Raw genomic sequence first — 26,937 nt, 5'->3', positions numbered from 1 at the left:
TGGGGCATCGCCTCGAGAAATTTTTTTTTTGGGCAGTAGCTGACATGGTAGCCGACATATTATGGCCGACATATGGCCAACATGTTATAACCCTAAAGCAGTTTAATACTTGTATAAAAGGGCTTAGGGTTCGGTATTTTTCATATGTGGTGATACAAAATTGGTTCTTGTGGCGGTATTGAGCTGTAAGGGATTACAGATTGTAATCAGGTTGTAATCACTAGATTGTAATAAGATCAGACTTGCTGTTTGGTGGATGTAGCCCAGGGATTGGGTGAACCATGTTAAATCTTGGTGCCTTGTGTTCATTTCTGTGTGTTCTATTATCTTTTTTTATTGGTTATATTTGCATGTAGTTTTTATTTATGTCCATGGTTTATCCTAACAAGTGGTATCAGAGCAAGGTTGTCTTTCAGTTATCCTCTGCAGGAAAGTCTCATGGTTAAGTGGGAGTCTCACAATTGAGTGGGAGCGATGTCAGATGAGGGTAAGTTGAGGGTTGACAGGTTTAATGGGCAGAACTTCCAGTTATGGAAGATGCAAATGGAAGACTATTTATATCAGAATGATTTATGGAAGCCGTTGGAAGGAAAACCCAAGAATCAGGGAACTATGTCAAAGGCTGAATGGGATCTTTTGGACAGAAAGGCACTCAGAAGCATTCAATTATGCTTAGCACCATCGGTGGCATTTAATATTACAAAAGCAAAGATGACAGAAGATTTGATGAAAACCCTAGCGACACTGTATGAAAAGCCCTCCTCTTCAAATAAGGTATTTCTCATGAAGCGTTTATTTAATATGAAAATGGCAGAAGGTGGATCTATTGCATATCATTTAAATGAGTTTAATACTATTACTAGTCAATTATCTTCTGTGGGTATCAATTTTGATGAAGAAATTAGGGCTCTCTTGATTTTGTGTTCTTTGCCTGAAAGCTAGAATGGCTTGGTAATGGCGGTGAGTAATTCTGTTCCTGGATCTAGTACCCTAAAATATGATGATGTGATCGGTGTTATTTTAAGTGAGGAAACTCGTAGAAAATCCTCAGGTGGATCTACATTAGGAAGTGCTTTAATTGTACAAAGCAGGGGTAGAACGACTAAAAGAGGAAGTAACTCTGGAAATCATGGGAAAACAAGAGTAAAGTCAAAGGGGAGGAGGTCTCAATCGAGAGGACCAAATGATTGCTGGTACTATGGGAAACTAGGGCACAAAAAGAAAGATTGTTGAAATCGAAAGAAAAATGAAGGAGATAAATCAGATGGAGACAAGGAGGAAAATGTGGTAAGTAACAAATCCGAAGAGGATGCTTTGCTTCTATCTTTAGAGAGTGTTGATGATTCATGGGTTTTAGATTCTGGTGCTTCATTTCATATTACACCTCATAGAGGTTATTTCATTGATTATGTCCAAGGGGATTTTGGGCTTGTTTATTTGGGGGATAATGAACCCTATCAAATTGTTGGAAAGGGAAAAATTAAGATTAAGTTGCAGAATGGGAATCATTGGCTACTACATGAGGTAAGACATGTTCCAAAACTAAGTAGAAATTTAATTTCAGCAGGGCAACTCGGTGATGAGGGTTGTGTAGTTACTTTTAATGATAAAAATTGGAAGGTTTCAAAAGGTTCCCTTGTAGTAGAAAAAGGTGTGAGAGTAGGCACCTTATATCTTTGTACAGGTCATATTGTTCCTTCTACTTTGATTGTTTCAGAGAAAAATGAATATTCAGGAACAATTACTACAGTTGAGCAGGGAGAACAAATAGCTGCTGTAGATTCTGATACAGCACTATGGCACAATAGACTTGGGCACATGAGTGAGAAAGGTATGAAAGTACTTCATTCAAGGAAAGTTTTACCAGGTCTAAAATGTGTGAATATGGATTTCTATGAAAGTTGTGTGTATGGAAAACAAAAGAGAGTGAGTTTTGTAAAGACAGGGAAGAAGAACAAAAAGAAGAAATTAGAGCTTGTGCATACAGATGTATGGGGACCAGCCCAGGTATCTTCCCTTGGTGGCTCTAATTATTATGTTACATTTATTGATGATGCAACTAGAAAAGTATGGGTTTATTTCCTTAGACAAAAATCTGATGTATTTCAAACTTTTAAGAAATGGAAATGCTTGGTTGAAAATGAGACTGGTAAGAAATTAAAATGTCTCAGATCTGATAATGGTGGTGAGTATTGTAGTCATGAATTTGAATATTATTGCTCCACTAATGGTATTCGTAGACAAAAAATTGTTCCAAGGACTCCACAGGAAAATGGAGTGGCTGAACGCATGAACATGACTATAATGGAGCACGCAAGGAGCATGAGGTTGCATGTTGGGTTGCCCTTACACATGTGGGCGGAGGCTATCAATACTGTAGTATATTTGATTAATAGAGATCCCTCTACTCCTTTGGGATGTGGTATTCCAGAGGAAGCATGGACTGGTAAGAAGGTGAGTTATTCTTTTCTCAAGACCTTCGGTTGTGAAGGTTTTTCTCATATAGACTTTGAAAATAGAACCAAGCTAGAAGCTAAATCAAAGAAATGTGTCTTTTTTGGATATGGCATTAATGAATTTGGTTATAGGCTTTGGGATTTTGAAAATCTTAAAATTATTAGAAGTCGGGATGTCATATTCAATGAGAAAGTGTTGTACAAAGATCTGTTGCAGTAACATGAGAAGAAAGAAGATGATTATGTAGTGCTGGATGATACTCCAAAAGCTGATGTTCCAGCCATTTCTCATGATGTGCAACAACTGCAACAACAAATACCATACACACCAGTGAATGTTAGATGGTCAACAAGGCAAATTAGACCTCCACAAAGATTTTCTCCCTCTTTGTATTCTATTTTACTTACTGATGCTGGTGAACCTGAAAGTTATGATGAAGCTGTGCAGGTGGATACTAAGATTCAGTGGGAGTCTGCAATGAAAGATGAAATGGACTCTTTGCTAAAAAATAAGACATGGGATTTGTGCAAGTTGCCTGCAGGTAAAAAGGCTTTACAGAATAAATGGGTTTACAGGTTGAAAGAAGAGGAAGGAGGTAAGAAAAGATTTAAGGCCAGGTTCGTTGTAAAAGGATTTGCACAGAAAAAGAGAATTGATTTTGATGAGATATTTTCTCCTGTTGTTAAAATGACTTCTATTCGTACTGTTTTAAGTCTTGTGGCTACTGAAGATTTGCATTTAGAGAAGATGGATGTTAAAATAGCCTTTCTTCATGGTGATTTGGATGAAGAAATATATATGGCTCAACCACAGGGTTTTGAGGTCAAAGGTAAGGAGAACTTAGTGTACAAATTGAAGAAAAGTTTATATGGCTTGAAGCAAGCACCTCGGCAATGGTATCTGAAATTTGATAGTTTTATGCATGAGCATGGATATAATAGGTGTCATTTAGATTACTATGTTTATTTTAAGAGGTTGGATGATGATAGCTACATTATTTTATGTTTATATGTTGATGATATGCTTGTAGCTGGGTCTAACATGGATCATATTAAGGGGTTGAAATGCCAATTAGCACATGCATTTGCTATGAAGGATTTGGGGGCAGCAAAACAAATCCTTGGTATGAAGATTTGCAGAGATAGGAAGAACAAAACATTGACGCTATCTCAAGCTGATTATGTTGAGAAGGTGTTGCAACGTTTCTCTATGGAGAATGCTAAAGCTGTCAGCACACCTTTACCTGGTCATTTGAAATTGACTAAGGAGATGTGTCCCAAGACATAGGAAGAGGAGGATAAGATGTCCAAGGTACCCTATGCTTCAGCTGTAGGAAGTTTGATGTATCTTATGGTATGCACTAGGCCAGATATTGCACATTCAGTGGGAGTCGTTAGCAGGTATATGAGTCATCCAGGTTTTGAGCATTGGAATGCTGTCAAGTGGATTCTCAGATATTTGAGAGGAACATCCAATAAGTGTTTACACTTTGGGCGCTCTACTACTGATTTACAAGGCTATGTTGACTCATATTTGGCTGGAGATATTGATACTAGGCAGAGTACTACAGGTTATGTCTTTACTGTTGGTGGGGCAGCCGTGAGCTGGGTTTCTAGGTTATAGAAGATTAATTCTCTCTCCACCACAGAGGCAGAGTATGTTGCTCCTACAGAGGTAGCCAAAGAGATGATATCGCTTCAGTTCTTCTTGGAAGAATTGGGACATCCTCAAAAGGATAATTATTTGTTCACAGATAGTTAGAGTGCCATTCATCTTGCTAAGAATTCAGCTCTGCATTCTAAGACCAAACACATATAGTTGCAGTACCATTTCATTCGGTCAATTTTGGAGGATGGATAGTTAAAGCTGGAGAAGATACATACCAATGACAATCCAGCAAATATGTTGACAAAGGTTGTAACAAGGGAGAAGCTGAAGTCCTCTTCAGCTTCGGTTGGTCTTTTAGACTGAACATGAATAAAAGAATAGTAGAGTCCAGAATGGTTTGATCCAGTGGGAGCCCCATGTGGTAGTGGTATTGCTATAGGATCAGCCTCCAAGTGGGAGATTGTTGTTTAGTGTGGAGCCTGATTAGTCCCCAAGTGGAAGATTGTTAGATTGTGGTGACTGATCAGGAAATTTTTTTTTGGGCAATAGCAGACATGGTAGCCGACATATTATGGCCGACATATGGCCGACATGTTATAACCCTAAAGTGGTTTAATACTTGTATAAAAGGGCTTAGGGTCTGGTATTTTTCATATGTGGTGATACAAAATTGGTTCTTGCGGCAGTATTGAGCTATAAGGGATTACGGATTGTAATCAGGTTGTAATCACTGGATTGTAATAAGATTGGACTTGCTGTTTGGTGGATGTAGCCCAAGGATTGGGTGAACCACGTTAAATCTCGGTGCCTTGTGTTCATTTTTGTGTGTTCTATTATTTTCTGTTATTGGTTATATTTGCATGTAGTTTTTATTTTTGTCCATGGTTTATCCTAATATGAAATTCCCATTGTAACAGTCATCTCTCAAATCCTATATGTATGAAATTCAATGATTAATCAAAGGTCAAAATTTTTTGGTATGAATGGCACTTCATTTCAATCATTTTCCATTCTAGTAGGTACTATAATTAGTTAGCATTTCCTTTCTGCATTACAGAGAACTAAGAAAGAACAGAGTTTCATTTCCCCTATTTTCTGGAATACAAATGGATGTAATAAGTATTTTTATATTTCATTTGATGAAAGGATTATGTTAGTTTTCCCGATTCATTAGTTGTAATTCAAATTTAGATTTCAAATTATTTTAGTCTTGTGTAGATAGATTTATGAATTCATAAGAAGTGTGGATACATAAACCTGTTTCGATATTGAGAAAATTTTCTTGCCTAAATTAAGTTCTAGTTAGGCTTAATTTGGTTTTCCTCTCCTACTCTTTGGTTAAGAGCATACCCCAAATTATGTAGGTGGGAACAAACATAATTCATTGAAGATTATTCATACAGGGAGTTGTACCTACCAATTCAGAGAAAATCCAATAACCATAAAATGGGTTTTAGACTATTGGGAATAGATATTGTTCATAATATGGGTATTAAGAGTCATATTCTCATAGAAAATAAGAAGAACAAATTTGTTTACCAACATATTTTTGGCGACTCTGGTGGGGACACGAACAGTCGCTTGATCAAAAAGCCTATGTCATGAGGAAAAATGGTACTACCTCATGAAAGCATAATCCCAATGCTCCAACCTAACCTTGGTTTTCAAGATGACCAAGAGGATATAATTTCATCTCTTATCACATTTGTTTGGAGGCACAGAAGGAGCACTGAACATTATCATAATACTAGCCAGATATTAGAGGAAGAAGAAATAAGAGTTGAAGCTTTTGAAAGAGTTGTTCAAAGGAGAGATATTTGGAGAGCAGAAAGACAATTAAGATAGTAAGCTTAGAGTTAAATCAGACCTTGCATCCTAGAACAATTTAGGTTCCTCAAAAGTACCAAGAAATAGGGTGGGCAAGATTCCACTCTTGATAAATTAACAAAGCTCAATTTTCCTATCTTAGAAGTTCCAAAACAAAAAGGTGAAGGTAAATTTAGAGTAGAACCCCTTCTCGTATCAGAAGTCAAGATGCTAGCACTTCACATTCCACTTGTTAGGTGCTAGCACTTCACAGAGTTACTATACCTCTAGTTGTTAACTTTCTACCATATACTACTAGAACAATCATGGCTGCTCCATGGGCCATGACAACAGGACCACTAGCACTAAATGCTTATCATCCACTTCTGGCTAGTTCAAGGAAGAACTTTCCTAAATTATCAGGTGATGGGAAAATCACAACAGATGAACACATTAGAGCATTCTTTGTAGCTACCCATATATTCGGGGTGGGACATGAAGATATCACTGTACGATTATTTGTAGAGACCCTTAAAAATAATGGATCAGATTGGTTTTATCATTTAGCTGATGGTTCAATAATAGACTGGGACATGATGAGAACTGAATTTGAAGCTAGATTCAAGACTACGGAAGATGAACATGCCTTGCTAACATAGTTGACTTCAATTAAGAAGCAACCAACTATGAGCATGAGGGATTTTGTTGCCAACTTCAATAAGATTAATAGCAGAATTCCTACTACTGATAGACCCACACCTAGCAATTTAAAAACTTTCTTTATTAGTGCTATGCCTCTAGACATCAATTATGATATAAGAAGAGCATGCCCTACTGATCTAGCTGACGCATAGAAGAAATCTATTGAATGTGAAGATGACCAAATTTTTGTGGGAAAATGGAAACGAGAACTTCAAACTAAAGGGAGTTCTAGTAATATCACATCATCAAAAGAAATGATCTAGAAGTTGTCTAATGAGTTAGTAGCAATGAAAAAGTAGTTACCCGGATTCAATAATTGTTATCAACGAAACTACCAAAACTCACCAAGTAGAAGCAATGAAAGTATATTTCTGTAGCTTACAGTTTCACAACCTAGGTTGCAAATCAAAGTAGCACCAAAAAAGGGGAATATGTGCATCTTTCATCTAACTATAGATCATGACAGTGAGAATTGTCCAGAGACCATTCGTATGAAGCAATTTCTATCTACTAATGAATTAAATATTGTAGCTCCATGTTTAGAACTTGATTCCTATTCAAATGGTGACTTTGGAAATTTATTTTTAGAATATGAATTAGATTTTGAATCAAAAGGTGAGTTTTATGCAACTATTGATGGAACCTCATACATAGTACTTACTTGTGTATAAAGATTGAAGAATCAAACCTCTAGTCATACTCACAAAGATGCCTCTAGTACTTCTATGATTAAAGTGCATACTAATTAGGAAATATCCACTCTGCACATAGGTAAGGACCATACATCTTTTCATTTCATTCAATTTTGTGAAAAGTTAAAGGTTCAAATTTCCACTATTGATTATTTAAAGATGCATCCTTCTGAGCTAAAGAGATTAGTGGATAAATGTAAAGGAGTTACCTTAGACTTGAATCATAATGTGACTATTGAAATTGAAGATGAAACCTTAACATCTGGCTTGTTTAATCAAGAAGATTCTACTATTTTAGCAACCTTCCTTGGATAGAAGCCTGAACCTTTTTATATTTCATTATATATTAATGGATGTAAACTCAATAATTGCATAATAGATTCAGGTGCATCAGATAATGTTATACTATATTCCATAGCTAAAGCCTTGGGGATGAATCTTACTAAAGTGCATGGGAGATGTTATTCTATGGATTTCAAACAAGTTCCTTTGCTTGGACAAATTAAAGATGCACAAGTAGCTCTAGCCTCATTTCTAGAAAAGAAACTCCTGCTAACTATTCTAGTAGTTGATATTTCTGCCAATTATGGACTTCTTTTAAGTAGAAGTTTCTACCAAGACTTAGGAGGAGAAATTAAGCTGGACTGGTCCCAAGCTGTGATACCTATTGGTAATAAAAAGGTCAAGTTAGAACTTGAGGAAAAAGAAAAATTCATAGTCTTGAAATCGGATGATCCCAAAGCTCAAATTTTATATCAAGAATTGGAGTTCGCTAATTATATGTTATTTACTGAAGAAGGCTCGATGAAGCAAATAGATGAAAATCAAGATGATAAAACCCCTAATGAAAAAAAAGATGTACCAGGCATATGGACACTTGAATTTGATGGAAGTTGTGCTTCCTTAGGGTTTGGAGTTGGTGCAGTATTGATATCCCTAGAAGGAGAAGCTGAACCCTTAGCTTTCAAATTAGAATTTGGTAACACAAATAATACAGCAAAATACTAAGCTTTAATATTGGGGATAGTCACAACAAAAGAAAGAGGGATAACAGTCTTAAAAGTACAAGGTGATGCAGAGCTGATTGTGAGACAAATCAAAGGATAGTACTCAATGAAGAATCATAAACTGAAGAATTACAAGAATAGGGTGTGGGATGAGATAGAAGGCTTGGATTCCTTCTCCATTAAAGCTATGCCAAGAGAAATGAATACAAAGGCCAACTCACTTGCAGTCTCTGCTTCCTTCTTACTCCCACATCCATACTTTAAAGATAAGAAATATCAAATTGAAATTATATATTGATCTGCTGTCCCAGATAACGTAGAATCCTGGCAAGTCTTTAATGATGATAAGAGTTTGCAGCTATTTCTTGAAAATGATAAGGCTAGTTTTGAATCTAAGTCTCATGAGGATGATGAACATAACAAAAGTGGTGAGGTTTGACTGAAAAGCAATATTATTCCCCCTTATTTTGTAGCTCTGGAAAAGTTATTTAACAAACATGATGCTTATGTTAAGCAGAAAAGAACAGAAAAGGGACCGACGATGGGTGAATATGAAGGGTTGAACATTGGAGATAACCATGGTCCCAAAATGAGTAATATTGGAAAATGTTGTACTCCTGAAGAGAGAGAAACTACAAAGAAATTATTCGAAGAATATAGAGATGTCTTCGCTTGGAGCTATGAAGACCTGAAGAGTTATAAAGGAGAGGAGGTGAAACATTAGATTCCTCTCAAGCTAGATGTAGTACCTTTCTAGAAAAAGCAAAGAAACTATAATATGAAGGTTGTAGATGCCATTTTTTGAGAAGTTGATAAAATTTTAAAAGAAAGAATCATTTATCCTATCCATCACTCTACCTGGATAGCCAACATAGTGCCTGTCAAGAAGAAGAATGGAGAGATAAGGATTTGTGTAGATTTCTATAATTTGGATCAAGCATCTCTCAAAGATAATTTCGCTCTCCCAAACATGGACCATTTGTTACAAATAGTTGTAGGATCTAAGATGATGTTTATGCTTGATGGCTTTTTAGGATATAACCAGGTCAAAGTAGAGAAGAAAGCTCAACATAAAATAGAATTCACAACTCCTTGGGGTACATTTGCATATCACAGGATGCCTTTCAGACTAATCAACACTGGGGCTATCTTCCAAAGATGTATGAGTGAGGCCTTCGTTGATATGAAAGATCAGATAATAGTCATATACCTAGATGATCTCACTATGTTTTCCAAAAAATGGAAAGACCAAATGGAGGATCTGAGAAGAGTGTTACAAAGATGTAGAAAGCATGGGATTTCTCTCAACCCAAAAAAGTTAGTTTTATGTGTAACTAAAGGAAAACTACTTGGACATATAGTGTCATAGGAAGGCATTAAAATTGATCCTGACTGAGTAGAGGCCATCTAGAGACTAAGCCTACCTATAAACAAAATAGGAGTTAAATCTTTCTTTGGCCAAGTGAATTTCCTTAGAAGGTTTGTTCCTGATTTTGCAGAAACTACTAAGCATATAATAGATATGATGAAAGGAAATTCAAGTTTCAAATGGAGTGAAGAAGGCAAGCAAGCTTTTTAAAGTATAAAAATTGCTATTGCTAATGCCCCTGTGCAATGTCATTGAAATTACAAGCAAGATTTTATTATTTATTGCTATGCTTCGAAACGTACATTATCAGCTATTCTTGTGCAGGAGAATGATGAAGGAATATAAGCTCCCATTTCTTTTATGAGCATACCTTTGAAAAATCATGAACTAAAATATTCACAAATTGAAAAACATGCTTATGAAGTACTCAGAGCACATAAGAATTTCTATTTCTATATCTTACATTCATACTTTGTTGTCTTCATCCCAGACACAGCATTAAAAAGTGTAATAGCACAACAAGAATTAGGTTGCAATGTTAGAGGAGTGTGGGTGGAAAAGATACAAGAATATGATATTGAGATTAAATCTACCAATCTGATAAGAGGAAATGCTCTATGCAGAGCAATTGCAGAAAACAAAACTACTGGAGAATTAGAAGGATTGAATGAGAAGCAACTGGTGCTAGCAGTAGGTCTCTATGATTCATGGTTCAAAACAATTTCTTCTATTTTAACATATGGTGAATGTCTAGAAGGTTTGAATACAAAAAAAAGAAGACATCTTAGATTAAAAGTGGCCAAGTATGTGATTTGGGATGGCAAGCTTTTCAAAAAGGCTATTGATGGTACATTCCTGAGGTGCGTAGATAAGTCACAACAAGAGAAGCTGTTGAAAGCATTTCATGATGAGGCCTGTGGAGAACACTTCTCTTTGTTAGTTACAACTTTCAAAATACTAAGGCAATGATGTTACTGGCCTGGGATGTTCAAAGATACATATGCATGGGTAGAAAATTGTTAAAAGTGTAAAATGTTTTCTGGATGCCCTCAATTAGCTACACTACCACTAAGACCTGTTATCATTGAAGGACCCTTTCAGCAATGGGGCTTTGATTTCATTGGTCCATTTACTCCTGCATCCACTACTGGTCATCAATATATCATAACTGCAACCGACTACTTCACCAAGTGGGTAGAAGCTAAGGCTACAAAGAAGACTACTTCTGAGGTGGTATGTTAATTCATTAAAGAAAAAATTTTGGTCAAGTTTGGTGTTCCCATTAAGTTAGTGATGGATAATGCATCCTATTTTTCTTCAATTGAAATTATTGATTTTTGTTTTGAGTATGGGATCACCATCAGACATTCATCTGATTATTTCCCTCAAGGGAATGGCTAGGTAGAATCTAGCAATAAGAACTTGATCAATATTGTAAAGAAACTAGTGTCAAATAACCAAAAGAATTGGCATAAAAAAGATTCATGAGGCACTCTGGGCAGACAGAGTGACACCTAAGAGGGCAATCGAGATATCTCCTTTTTAGCTGGTTTATGGAACTGAAGCTAATCTACCTTTTCCATTGGAATTGGCCACAAGCAAACTTAGAACAGTAATTGAAGATGATGTCTATAAGGATGGTCTAGAAAAGAGAATCCTATATCTAAGTAAACTAGAAGAAGAAAGGATGGAAATTGTTGATCATATCACACAACACCAAATGCGAGTAAAAGAACTATTTGATAAAAGAACAAGATCAAGGAAATTCATGGTAGGAGATAGTGTGCTACTTTGGGACAAAAGAAAGGCCCCAAAAAGAATGCATAAAAATTTTGATGCTCTATGGAAAGGCCCGTTTAGAATTCAACAGGCATTCGAGAACAACTCTTTCAAACTAGCATATGAAGATGGTGAAGTACTACCCCTGACTTATAATGGTCAAGATCTCAAGCTCTACCGAGTTTCAAATTGAAAATAGGTAACCCCTGTAATGTACCATACTTAGACTTAGTGTCATTTGTGTCTTAGTTAGCCTTCCCTTTCTGATTTTTCTTTTCCTTTCCTTTCTTGTTTTGTTTTGTGTTTGTTTTGTTGCCACCTTTTATTTTTCTTCTGCGAAACCAGAGATTCTAAGTCCCTTTGCTTGGGCATACTCTACCCAAGTCCCCAGTCAAAGCTAGCTATTGCTCCACTTTTCACCATATACAAATTTTGCAAAGTGGATAGTGAACTAATGTCATGTTCTGTCAAGTCGGGTCAATAGGTCTTTCTTCTTTGGTGTTGAGTTTCTCCAATAGGTTTTCATCTTTTCCCTTCTCCCATATCACATATAGCCTAGATGGGTATTTCTTGGTTGTCATGAGTCTTAGGGGTAGTTTAGAGCCATCCTCGATGGAGATTCTTGATTTGTGCTACATCTTTTGATTTCATGTAGCTCATTTGATCTAGAGTTAAAGAAAATTGAATCAACAGAAAATCAACTTCCAACTTCTCCTTGATAGGTTTTCTCACCCCAAAGGAAAATTTTTGCAAAGACTAGCAAATGCTATTTGTGAGATTCATTGAAGTAAAGTGAATCATGCTAAGAAAAGATCATTCAAGTGATGTCATGATCTCACAGTGAGAACCATTTTAAAGATTTGAAGATGATCGAGATAAGCATTGGCAAAAAACCAAAAAAGACCTTCTCCATGGCAGACTTCAAAGTTAGTAATCAATTTTCCAAAAAGGTATATGTAAAGGAATTGAGAAAGCTAATGGGCCCCACCCCTCACTTTTGAAGTCAATTTTATGTTTTTTGAAGGCTTAAAATAAAGTGAGTAAGGCAGAGGAAGTAAAACAATGAGTATTGGCAGAAAAACAAGTTTCTTCTTCTCCATTGTGGGTTTTCACACCTAGAAGGTAAAACTTTGCAAAGATCCATAGCTGCTACTTGTAGGCTGAAACAAGGGTATGTAAGCCATATAATGGTTAGATCATTCAAATATCATCAAGTTTTCATAGCAGAAATTACTCAGAGCTCATTAGGATGAGCAGGATAAGCATCGATAGAAAATTCAAAAGTAGCTTCTCCTCTGGTGGATTTTCTACCCTTGAAGGCTCTTTTCCACATTTCAAAGAAAGTCATTCGTGCAAGCATGCTAGGTATGTGATTTGATTGCAAATTATTTTGGGCAAGTAAATAGAAGCAAATTAGCGGATTGATTAGGTTTTTGCAAGTAGAATTGACCTAAGTGAATTTTTCCCAAGGAAGTACTTTGTTCCTATTTTTTCGAAAGGTGGATGAAACGAGAAGTAAATCAGTAATTAATGAGAGTTACCATTGAGCCAAAAAAAATAGTGAAAAGACAAAGATAAATTTGTTAGAATCTTTACATCCAACAATCCAATGGACTTACCCTTAATTTTGCTCATGTGGTGTGATTTATGAAATTCAACGGGAAAATCTAAGGTTATTTTATAAAGAGGAAAGTAATAGATTTTCAAACTCCCATTTTACTATTATATTGTTGTACTAAATAGTGCTTTCAAGTAATTTTATGAGTTATAGAGTTTGCTTCTTGTGTCAGGTGCAACTGTTTGGGTTTGTACTATCATACATCAAATAAAATGCCAACAAGATTTGCAAGCTTCGATGGATTGGGTGGAATTAAGTCAGTGTGGTTGACTATCATAGATACTTCACTCCATTCCTATGATATGCAAGATTTTCAAAGGAGATTGAGACTAGAGCCAATCCATCCCATAACAAAGAAGCTTCGGGGAAGTGGATTAGTGGAAGCAGTTGGGTTTCCTGTAGCAGTACAAGCCCCAAAGTTGATTTTGGAATGCATCAATCATTACAACATGGATACAAAGAAAATTCTATTGCTTGATCAAACAGTGTTGATTTCAATTGATCATCAAGCCGTAGTGAATTGCTTGCAGATTCTAGAATGAGAGGAGTTCTCTAATTTGATGATGAGTGGAGCCATGTCTTAGTTCTCTATGAAGAAGATGGTTTGGAGGAGGGAGATCATGCAGTCTTGGTTTCAAAAGCCAAGGGGAGCTAAGAGTGAAGTACCTAAAACTCTTTGGCATAGACCTCAAACCAAAAATTGTTGACATTTTGGTTCTATTGCATCGACTCAAAGGTGAGGTAGAAGCTTTTAATTTTGTAGAGCAGTACTTCTATTTGGTGCAAGTTATTTGCTTAGACACATAGTATATTGACTGGGTGTATGAGGTCAGTGAAAAACTTTCTAGGGCTCTCAGTGCAGGTAAGTTTTATAATTCATTTTATATGTCCTCTTTCTTGATATACATGTTGGCTTCTATTCGATTGTGACCAAGACTCCCTAGAATTACAAATTTTCCTAATAATGTAAAAAGTTATAAGTTTTACCCATGCTTGTAATTATAGAATAGTTATGCAAAATACATCTGAGTAAATGATGCATTCACCATGAGGATTTGCAGGGAGCTCCAAGGGTGTCCAGAGCGGAGATTCAGTCCAGAAGTGATGGATTCCCACTAAAGCTGCCTAGGTATCCAGATGATATGATCAAGCTCGTGGAGATCATGAGGCAAGTAGTACAAGTGAACATGTTGAGCGCGAGCCTAAGGAAGAAAGGGTATGAAGTCCCTATAAAAGATGGAGCATATAGTTGTGAAACCAGACCAGATGCAAAGAATATACTCAAAGCATTTGAGAGTAAATACAAATTGGAAGAGTATGAAGCAGTAAGGACCCTGTTTTATCCTAATGGATATGCCAGAGATGTGCTCCAAGTTGGAAGCATAATCAAACATGTGACAACCATGGAAGATTTTTGGGCAAATTGCAAGAATGAACTAGAGAGTCGAGATCGTGCCTTTGCAAGATTTACTATTGATCAAGTAAAGACATATGGTATAAATTTAGACATGGAGGGATTGGAAGATGATGGTCAAAATAGTACAGCAATACATATTTGACTAAGTTGAGGAATACTCCCATTAGTGTCAAACCATATGTTGACATAGAAGAAGATTTCAATATCATGATGGCAAGAATAATCAAAAGAACTGGGAAGTGGGTTGAATGGATAGCTAAGGAAGGCTGGAGTAGGAGTAAAACTACTCAAACTTCCACACCCATAGCTACCATAGCTTCCTCTTAGATTGTCATTCCTAGTGCTACTACCATAGCTGCTCAAGGTATAACTCAATCTACAGGTAGAGGTGATCAACCCCCAGAGAAGAATGTTCCAATAATCCCAACCTATCAAGGGGGATCACTACCAGTCATTGGAGCTCAAGTTGAAGATAAAAAAGAAATGGAGGAACAGAAAGATGGATCTCCCACTCCAGTCTCACCTCCACATGCTACTCTCCCCCGATCTCCTCAAGCTTCTCCAAATCAATCTCTTCATGCTACCCTTGTCTTATCCCCACGTCATAGCCCTACTCCATCGGTAAGCACTCCTATTCTTAAGCCTACTGGTTCTCCTATTCAGATAGTAGAGATTGGAGATGATAAAAGTAGTAGTAGCGAATCCACTGAGTCTGATGAAGTTGCCAAGAAAGCTTAAGAAGAAAGAAAGCTCTAGGTTCATCTTGACTCCTTTCTTTTGATCGAAAGACCCCATTTTCTGTAGCTATAGCAAAAAAGGCTCCTGTAAAGAAGAAAATGTTTAGCATTGAATCACTCAGAACAGCCTCAAAAGTGATTAATACAGAGTCTTGTCTTAAGGATGCTTTGGAGAAGAAGAGGAAAAGAAAAGATGAAAATTTTCCTTCAAAGGATGTTGTATCTCAAGTGGCTCGCTCAGGATCTACCTTAGTAAAAAATAAAAAGTAGAAGACCTTGTCAATATTGGGATGAGATCTAGAAATAGGGCACCTAACTATGAAGGTAGCAAAAACAAACAAGGCAGGAAGAATTGAAGATATGATGCTAGAGGACTTCACTCTGCACTCAATTGATCTTGGAGAAGCTAGACATGATACGAAAGTAGGCCTATGGAAATTGAGTAATGAGGTGATAGAAGGGCAACTAGAGGATCTAAAGTCATTGAAGGTCCGAATGAAAGTAGAAATAGAGGAGTTAAGAAGGTTCATCTGGTAATTACTTGTTCTATTGGCAACTATCACTAGTGTGCCTGCCACTGAAAATCCTTCAGTAGAAGAGGTACAAGCCTTCATATCACAGCTCTAGAAAGATAGGCATTTTGGTCAAATTGGAAAATAATGGATTGAGAAGCTCAGTATAGATGGAGCTGTTCTGATTGATCAAATTGGGAATGTTATCCTTCAGTTAGAAATTGAGAAGGATAATATCACTTCTAATTGTAGACACCTAAAAATCCTTTAGAAAATAAAGTATTTTTATTTTCTGAAAAAAAATCTCTGATGACATCATCATTTATTAATTAATTAATTATTTAATTATTTAATTTATTTTTATGCCATTAAATCCCTTTATCTTAATTAAAAATATTTAATTAAGGAATCCCTCCCAAAAATGTTTAAATCTTATTTAAACATTATTTCCTTATTTATTAATTATTTAATTAATAAATTAACCAAAAATCTCAAAATAAATAATTTATTTATTTTTTGTCCAAAACTTGGCCAATTTCCTTAAGACCACTAACCTCTTCCAAAATCTTCTAAATCCTTCTTTAATTTTGATTAAAGGCTAATCCCATCATTTCCTACCCCTAATCCCAACTCAAAATATTTAATTAAGATTAAATATTAATCCTCATATTTATTAAAAATATTTTAATAAATATTTCCTCAACCTAAACTCTTGAAATAAATAAAACTTTATTTATTTTCTAAAAAATCTTATTTATCCTCATCCTAAAAGCCTGGACTCTTCTAGAAGATGTCAATTCTAATCCTAATCCCCTCCTAACCTTGTCACATTCCCTAAACAAGGTTAGCCAACTCCTAAGCTAATCCTAATCCCTCTTCTAATCATGTGCACAACTTAAGCAAGGGTTAAGACTTGCTAACCCAAGCCAAAGTCAATAATCTCATCCTCCTCCCAACCACCTCTAAGCCAAAGTCAACAATCTCATCCTCCTTCCAACCATCTTTATTTATGACCCAACCATCTCTATTTGACCCAACCATCCCCATTTATGGCTCAACCTCCCTCATTACTCCTTTGACCAACCCATATCCTACCCTCTCACATCCAATCACCTTGTGACATGTGTCACCTCCTAATTGGCTTTAAACAAGCACAATCCATGTGCTCCCCTTTGAGTGCATCCTAGCCCTCCCTTACCATCTTGCCATCCTTGCATCCTGACTGTCCATCCTTCCACCCCTTGGCCTATAAATAGAAGCCTCTCCCTTCACTAAAATCATCCACTTTTGAAGCAAACTTATAATGCTATTTTTAGAGCCTAAAAACTACCAAAATACTATTATAATGCTGAAAACCCTCCATACCTTCATTGTTGAATCATTCATCCAAACTCATATTTGATTATCACTCATCCATTTGGATCTTGAGCACATCATGAGCATACATCCACTATCCATCAGGGACATAGCTTCGTCATCATGAGAAGCACTTGAGGAGTTTACCATCTTTGGTCTACTTTCCTCAATTTTGTCTTCTTTGGTCTTATCTTAAGTGTTTATTTGTTTTTAGTATTGAGAATGCTTTTTATAGATTAGTGTTCATTTTACTCTACTAAAATAGGTGATACACTAATCACAACACTTTGGCCATAGAAAAGGCAAGGTGCGATGAATGCATTTCTCTCCTAAATATGATCATTCAAATGAAGGCAAAAGAGGCAGTTGAAGCAAAGATTTTGAAGAAGGGAACTGAGCCTCTATTCGAATGGGTTTAAAACATGCAATTCAAGTAGGAGATGATTTGAGAGGCAAAGGAAGGACTCAAAGAAACAAAGGAAAAGGTGAAGAAGATCCAAGACAGAGCATTTGAGCTCATGTGAGCATTACACACTAACCCACAAAGCAGTGGGCAAGGAAAGGCTCTCATTGAGATAGAAGTAATGAAGAATAACTTCTCCACATACTTGAGTAACCTATCTGGGATGACTTTAAGCATCCAAAATAGAGTGGTAGATTTGTAGACAATGAGTGGATGTGTGCATGTGGTAGCTGGAGAGTTAACAAGTTAGCTGGGTGCAATAAAGGAGTTGGCTCGAGAGCATTCAAAGTGGCTCTTAAGGTTCACCAATGTACATGTGCCTAGTCATGAGGAGATGATCCCAATTATAGTGGCTACCAGAATATATAGGGCAAAATCTAAAAAGGGAAAGAAGTCTAAATGATTTATTTAACACTCCTTTTCTGTTCTCTAATGTAGATGTATCAAATTTTTGTAAATTTCAAAATTTGACAAACTGGCATCTTGCCATTTGTCATATTTAGAAGATGAACCAATTGAAATTCCTATTGTAATGGTCATCTCTCAAATCCTATATGTATGAACTTCAATGATTAATCAAAGGTCGGCAAATTTTGGTGTGAAGTACTATCTGTTGTAGAGACAATTGAATGGCACTTTGTTTCAATTATTTTTCGTTCCAGTAGGTACTGTAATTAATTAGTATTTCCTTTCTACATTATAGAGAACTAAGAAAGAATAGAGTTTCATTTCCCCTATTTTCTAGAATACAAATGGATCTAATAAGTATTGTTATATTTCATTTTACGAAAGGATTCTGTTAGTTTTCTTGATTCATTAGTTCTAAATCATTTCAACTTATTTTAGTCTTACGCAGATAGATTTATGAATTCATAAGAAGTGTGGATTCATAAACCTGTTTCGATATTGAGAAATTTTTCTTGCCTAAATTAAGTTTTAGTTAGGCTTAATTTGGTTTGCCTCTCCTGCTCTTGGGTTAAGAGCATACCCCAAATTATGTAAGTGGGAACAAACATAATTCATTGAAGATTATTGATATAGGGAGCTGTACCTACCAATTCAGAGAAACTCCAGTAACCATAAAATGATTTTTTGACATTTGGGAATAGATATTGTTCATAATCTGGGTATTAAGAGTCATATTGTCATAGAAAATAAGAAGAACAAATTTGTTTACCAATAGTACTATAATGGAAATTAGGAGATGAATCAAAATTCATAGGTAAATAACAATCCTCCTCCTATACAATTTAATGCTATGCTACTGGAATCCTATCATTCTACACAAAATTCACAAGTGGAACAACTAGAAAGTGAGTTATTCTCATTCTCATTTAGCCAAGAACCAGACCTTGAACATGATGAGATGTTTTTTTTTCATAATGATAATTGGAATACGTACAATCTCAGAAATAGAAAGGATAATTTGACAGATGGAATTCCTCTAGCTTTACAACCAACTCCACCTAATCCAAGATCAAGTAACAATATACCACCAGTAAGATTAGTGTATGAAGGACACCAAAATCATAACCCAGTGAATATACCAACAAGACTGAGAAATCCTTCTTGGTCTACTAAGAAGTATAGTGCTATTAAAGACTTGAAAAGAACCAAAGCCAATATGTCCATGTTTGACATGCTGTAAAATTGTCCACAATAGTGATAAGCACTCATGAATACTTTAGATCATACAAAGGTACCCCATAAAATGAATACGATCCCTCAAAAGACAGTATCTCAACAAGTCAATTCTACATAAGCGATGCCTACTATGTTCAAAGACAAGATTGAAGCACCCCCATTTTTGCTCAGCATCAAGATATATGGAAAGAATCTCCACAATTTCTTAAGTGATTCAGGAGCCTCATGTAATGCCATGCCACTATCAATAGCACAATATTTAGGGGTAAGTCCTCAACCTTCCAATCTGATAGTGATAAAGTTGGAAAAAATAGAGGTCAAAGTCATCAGTGTATTAAAAGATGTTCATATATAGTTGACAGTCAATTCCTAGATTCAAGATGTCATTGATATACATGTAGTGGACATTCCAAAGACATACAGGTTGCTCCTGAGTAGAGAATGGAAAAAATGGCTCAGACGATGGTTTTCTATGGATTTCACTCAATTATTGTTACCATGGAAAGGGTTGAACAATCAAATCAAGATAGATGTTGAACCCAAATTGAAAAAAATGATTAGAAACTACAATGCCCCAAATGAGATAGCATTCTTACAATCAGATTTGGGCTGATACAAGGTGATGGAATTTGTCACTATTCCAACCAAAGCATCCCAAGATTAGGATAAAGAACTCAAGATATCAATCCTAAAGGATGAGATCATAACACATTTCATAGATAATATAGTGACTAATTTGCAATGCTTGGGAGAAGAAGTGAATCCTAGTATCTTATTTCTCCTAGAATTTTGTCGATTACACAAAGTTAGCCACTTTAAATTTGAATGCTCATCATGTCAAGAAGAAGTTGTAAAGATGTTGACACATATAATGCAAGGCAAGGATAACCATATTCTAGGAAAAGGACCTGTGGGAGATCAAAGTAATATAAACTCAACTGAGTTGGCAGGACAAATCAAAGAAGAAATTAAAGATTTAAATGTGTCATACAGTGATACCTCTTTAGATGGGGTGGATTTTTCTTCTCCCCCTCTAGGGATGATTAAATTCCAAAGAAGGAGAAGATATGTGAAAGTTAAAGGATGGACTTTAGTAGTCATTTATCCTAAACCTAAAGTTGAAGAAATCAAAGATCAATTAGGGAAAATTCAAGATAAACAAGAAAAACACGCACTTCCTCTATCTACATAGTACAAAGGGGAATGATCAAGTCTTGAAAAAGGAAATTTATGATGGATTACTAAGAAATAGTCATTTAAGGCTCAAGTGAAAGAGAAGTTAAGGAAAAATAAGAATAAAGTTAGAAAACCCTAGGAAAATGCAATTTGGACATTTTGCTTCGATGGTTCTAGGTGCAACTTGGGAGCCAGTGCAAGTATTGAATTGGTTAACACAAAATGTAGGTCTTTCTATGCCACATATTGATTATAGTTAAGATGTACTAAAAATTTTGTAGAACAAGAGGCATTAATTTGAGGACTTCTCTTTGCACTAGAGAAAGGAGTCATAGCTCTCATAATCGAAGGGGATCCTCCATTTTTTATACAACAAGTAAAATCCATATACTCTTGCAATGATAAAAGATTACTTTCTTACAAGAAAAGGGTATGGGATATATTGGATGACTTTGAAACATTAAACATCAAATCCATTCAAAGAAGAAAGAATATGGTAGAAGATGCTCTCACCATCTTAGCAAGTGCTTTGCAGCTAGTTGAAAGAACCAAGTTGAAAAGAGTTTTAGTAGAATTGGTTGCGATTCCATCCATTCTTGATAATATCACCAACTTTTAGGTCCTTCAAGATGATCAACATATACTTGAGTTTATTATGAGTAGTTATCATTTTGAAGGACAAGAAATTGATGATACATTAAATGACAAACCTAAAGATGATGAGCTTGAAGATGAAGATGGGATTCTTAATCCAAAGACCAACACTATTCCAAAGGGAATGGTTGAACTTGAAAGTATCTTTGATTGTGATGAATCAACACTGAATAGAAGGGAAACTCAAGAAAAGGAAATTGAAGAATGTGACTCCTACAACTTGGGTATTGATGAAGAACCAAAAATAGTATAGATAGGAAAAGTGTGTAATCAATAAGAAAGAGAAGACATGCTCAAATTACTTACGAAGTATAAGGATGTTATTACTTGGAGCTATGAAGAACTAAAAACATATGATCATAAGATTATCACACATGACATCTCATTGAAACTAGATGTCAAATTGTTCCAGCAAAGATAAAGACAAAGACTAGTAAATCCTATCATTGAACCATTGATCATGAAAGAAATAAAGAAGCTACTAGATGTTAAGATCATATTTCCTATCTACCATTCCACATGGGTGATAAATTGGGTTCCCATGCAAAAGAAGACTAAAGAGATTCATCTTTGTGTTGACTTTCGTAACTTGAATCTAGCATCTTAGAAAGATAACTATCCTTTTCCCTCACCAGATGAGTTCTTACAAATTGTAAATGGTTCAAAATTATTGTCATTCCTAGATGGTTACTCAGGATACAATCAAGTGATGGTCGATGAAGAAGATAGACTAAAGACAACTTTCACAATGAAGTGGGGAATTTTTGCCTATAGAAGAATGCCCTTTGGACTGACTAATGTAGGAGCTACATTTCAATGAGAGATGGATGAGGCTTTCAAAGGATTGATTAATAGATGTATAGTTATCTACATGGATGACTCAACTATCTTTTTGAAAGATCAAAGTACCCACATTACTGATCTAACACATGTATTCAATAGATGTTGTAAATATGACATATCTCTCAATCCCAAGAAATGTTCATTTGGAATTACTAAAGGAAAGCTCTTGGGACATGTCATTTCTAAAGCTATAATCTCCATTGATCTTGATAGAGTTGAAGTCATTCTGAAGTTAGCACCTCCACATAGTCGGAAGGAATTGAAGTCTTTCTTCTGGAAGATAAACTTTATGCAAAAATTCATAAGTGGATTTGTAGAGATAGTTCATCCCCTTAATGACTTACTCAAAAAGGGCACTAAGATGGAATAGGTTCCAAAGATAAAGAAATAATTTGAAGATATCAAGGTTTCCATTTCTCTAGATTTGGTCTTGATGAGTCCTAATTATAAGTTACCTATTCCTTTGCTTCTGAACATTCCTGTGTCGGGATCCTAATACAGAAGAAGGAAAAGAAGGATGAAAGACCAATTTATTTTATGAGTTTCCCTTTGAAGAATGAAAAGTTGAATTATTCAAACCTTGATAAAAAATCCTTTGCATTAATCAAGGCAGTAAAAAAGTTTCATCACTACATACTAAGAAGTAAGGTGTATGCAATTGTACTTGATCCAATAGTAAAGATGCTCTTGATGCAGAATGAACTTGGTGAAAGAAGAGGAAAGTGGATTGCTATACTTCAAGAATTCAATCTCGAAATTCAATCTATGAGACTAGTCAAAGGTCAAGGGTTATCAAAAATGATAGCTAATAACCAAGATGGGAAAGAAAAGGAATTCAAGTTTGATGATGAAACAGATGAGGATGATCAGAAAAAGATGGTTGTGTCACAAGTTGATATTAATCAAGGTGAGGTGATAGACATTTGGTATCAAGGCATTATTTATTATCTTCTACAAGACCAATCTCCTAGTTGGATGAACAATTCACAAGATAGGGGATTTAAGATGAAGTGTGAATCTTATATGCTACATGACAAGAAGTTGTACAAAAGGAACTATGAAGGGATCTATCTAAAATTCTTAGAATGGGAAGAGGCCAAGGAAGTCTTGGAACATTTCCATGACAAGTATGGTACGAGACATGGTTTAAGGTCAAGTTATTTTTGGCCCTCCATATTCAAAGATACTTTCAACCATGTACACTTTTGTCATATCTATCAAACTAGTGCCAATAGAGAAAGGAATCTGACAATTCCCTTACAACCTATATATGAGATACACCCCTTCACAAAGTGGGGGCTAGATTTCATTGGTCCAGTCAACCCACCATCATCAACTAGACATGCATTTATTCTCATAGCTATGAATTATTGTGCGTGATGGATGGAAGCATAAACATTCAGAAATTACACTGCTAAGTTGGTGACAAATTTTTTGGAAGAACATATTGTTACCAAATTCAAAGTGTCATTTTCCCTTATGTGTGATAATGAGTATTTTTTGAATTAGCATTCTTGACCTAGTGGGAATTTGAAAATCAAATCATTATCAAGTTCTCCTCGAATTACTACCCACAAGGAAATGAGGTAGTAGAATCTACAAATAGGAACTTGATCACAGTAATAAGCTGACTGTTTAAGGAGAACCCTAGGGATTGACATATGTAGCTTAAATATGCATTATGGATAGATCAAGTGAGAGTCCAAAATGCTTTGGAGACTTCTCTATATTTTCTTGTCTACAAACAAGAACTAGTGTTCCCACTTAATCTCAAAATTATTGTTTTGAAATTCATGAGTGGGAATGGTGAAGATGCTAATAGAGTAAAAATTAGATTGATGAATCTTTTAGAGATGGATGAGAAATGAAAAGTTACATTGGAGCACATGACTAAACATCAAGTTGTTGTGAAAAGATGATTCGACAAAAGGGCCATGATTAAATCATTTAGGATTTCCAACCTTTTCCTACTCTGGGATAAGGCAAAAGATAAGTCAGGTAGCCATACTAAGTCTCAATGTTTGTGGATAGGCCCCTATTAAATCACAAAAATTTTCAAAGAAAACACTTTTAGGCGCAATTCCTTATAGAGGGAATTTCTTCCCTTGCCCATAAATGGGTAGTTTCTAAAGAATTATTTTGGAGCCTTAAAAATAAAAATACAAAATACAAAAAATAAAAATTAGTTAAATTTTTATTTCTACATTTAGCTTAGATTTTTATTCCTACAAGTGTGTTTATTTCTTCAAGTGTGTTTGCTTTCATGTCATGTGTTCCTTTTCAAAGTTGTGTTAGTCTTAAAGGGTAAGGTGTACTTGAGATTTTCTCTCAAAGTTTTACTAACCACTCTTTTGTTCCAATTTCAAGAAGAGGTATTTCTTTGTCAAAACATTTGGATGATTGTGTGTCTTATACTAACCAAGCAACAAACATTCCTTGTGGAAATAGGGGGCTGTCAATCTAGAAATCAGAAGCCTAGACCAACAAGTTCTCAACACTTTGCAAATTTAAAAGTTTGATTGTTTTAAGTGCTACTAAATTGAAGTCAAAATGACAAGGGATAATCCAAACTTCAACTGGTTCAAATAGGAGGGGTCTCCTCGAAAGGTTTTCAAGATCATTGTTTGGCATGAGAGTCTCTAAAAGGTTCTAAAAGAGGAACACAAGGGATGTTCATAAGGGATCAAATCCAACAAATGACACCAATGTCCTTATTACGCAGCCTAAGCATAGTCAAGATATAGAAAAGAGAAAAAGAGGAAAAGAAAATGAAAGAAAATATGGTGTTAAGACTGAAGGATTCTAAAGATCTAAACTAGCAAAAGGATATGTTTTCAAAAGTAGACTATCTTGTTTGAAAAGCATTGCTTCATTGAAACTACATGGAGCAATTATTTAAAATGGCCAAAAATTTGAAAAGACATGGCATCCCACCAAGAAGCATCGAACTGATTCTCTCATTTAGTCAAGAAAATGATCCATGAATAGCCTTTGTAGAGATTCTAAATGAATGAGCCAAGAGGAGTCAAAGATTGTTTCTGAATTGTCAAAAAACTTTGGTAGACTACATCTCGAGATATCAAAGGAAACAAATACACAAGTCACACACTAAGTTTGAAGATTTTGAATTCTAAGATTTTGATTGCAAATTCATCTAAGAGATGTTTGAGCTATTCAAAGTTTGGTTGGTCTTTGACACATGTTGGAAGGATGTTTGTTGATGAAGAAATGCCTTGGTCATTTCTTTCTTTTTTTAGGGCTATTTGTTGTGGTCTCACAACACACACCCCATTCCTCACAAGGAATGGGGACCCCCTACTTCTTTCGAGCTCGTGAACTCACAATTTGGGATTCGAAAAAGTATTAGAGTCAAAGTGTTAGACTTAGAAAAATTCAAAAAAATCCAAAAATTAGAAAAAGATAAATAATATAATAAAATTAGAAAAACATAAAAAAAATCAAAACATTGAAAAGGATGAAAAAATCAAAAATTGGAAAAGTATAAAATTTATAATTTTCTTATAAAAAAATCATTCACACATACAATCATGCGTGCGAGGGTGAAGTGAGTGTTGCATGTTGATGCTTCTGTGCCAAAGTGCATTGTGCACTCTGCCTGGTGTGGGGGATTATAAAACCCCTCGAAACCCCTTCACACTTCACCTTTTTCTTCATTTCACATTCTTCACAAAGTGACTATAGAGAAAAGTATTCCACGCATTCTTCTCCCATTGTGCCATGCATCAAGCATTGGGGGCTTATTGGCATTGTGTGTTATGCACAACATGTGGGTGCTATGGCCTAGAACACTACTTGGGTGCCCCCACTCTCCACCACTCATGGTCTATAGAATGGTGTCGCACCCTATGACAAGCACCTCCACTCTCCACCACTTATAGTCTATACAATGTTGTTGTCACTTGCACCACTATGTGGGTGCCCCGACAAACAACAATGTGCATGGTAAAGAGTTATTATGGTTTCGCACACCACAAACCACTGTCACAACGTGCAGTGCACACAACCTTCAAACCACTACCTGCAATGTCAATGAAACCTCCACCCATGGTGCTTTGCACCTTGGTGCCAACTCTCCATCACCTGCATGCCTTCCTCTACAGGATCCTTGGCATTGTGTACCCAAAAGTGTAGCATGCCACATATGCTTCCATTTCAAAAAACCACCCCCCCCCCCCCCCCCCTACCAAGCCATGTCGTGCAATTTCTTTTGGAATTTTAATAAGTCTTAAATTTAAAAAAGTAGTAAAACTATAAAATTTTAAAAAATAAAAAAGTATAAAAAGAGATTAAAAAAAAAAAAAAAAAAGTCCAAATTGGGCATTTTATTTTTATACATTTATTTAAAATTTGAAGCTTTTATGTTTTTGAACTAATAAATGTTTTTCTCTTATGATGTTTAGGTGATCAAATAGTGTCCACATCTGTAGTAGCTCCCAAACCCATCATATTCAAGTTCCAAGGTGTAAACTCAAAGTCAAGATTTTATGATGAGCATGCAAAAATCTAAGATACTAATTTAGGGTACACAAATCTAGGAGAATTCTTAAGAATTTTCAATAAGCCAATAGAGAGATCAACCTTGGTATCCACATTGATGTATTTTAGGTTGGTGAATGCAACATCACATCCAATGTCAATGCAATCAATAGAACTAATTATGATATTGTTGCAACATTTTGTTGGTGATGAAAAAGTGCTCAAGAGCATCACAGGAGAAGTTGTGTTAGACCTCTGAACTGATAACATTGAAAGTGTCTTTCATCTTCTGAGAGTAGATCAATTCATTAGGCTCTCATATGAAGTAGCTAGGAGATGGTATAGGGAACACCAATAGGAAGCAATTGACATCATTCAATCCTCTTACCTCATTGAGAAGTCACCTTAGGGAAGAATAACAAGAAAAGTAGACATGACTCTAAGATACATGAAGGAAGACATTGGGTACTCTATCATTCTCCTAAGAAAATTCATGGTCTTACCCATAGCAAGTCACCTTAGCACCTTTATGTTCAACCTTATTGAGACCATCAAATAGGAAAAGATACCACTAGATTGGGCCACCACACTAAGTGAAAA

At 35.6% G+C, this 26,937-nt stretch overlaps 1 pseudogene; it reads left to right on the top strand.

Moving 5' to 3' along the window:
* LOC149542296 (uncharacterized) overlaps nt 1–26,937 on the top strand; it is a 177,826-nt pseudogene that overhangs the window by 64,859 nt on the left and 86,030 nt on the right.

This window comes from Cupressus sempervirens, chromosome 8 (assembly GCF_028749045.1).
Source record: "Cupressus sempervirens isolate cs-2001-9-10 chromosome 8, ASM2874904v1, whole genome shotgun sequence".
NCBI classification, from domain to species: Eukaryota; Viridiplantae; Streptophyta; class Pinopsida; order Cupressales; family Cupressaceae; genus Cupressus; species Cupressus sempervirens.
The sequence above is the reverse complement of the archived record's forward strand: the minus strand, read 5'-3'. Positions and strand labels throughout refer to the sequence as shown.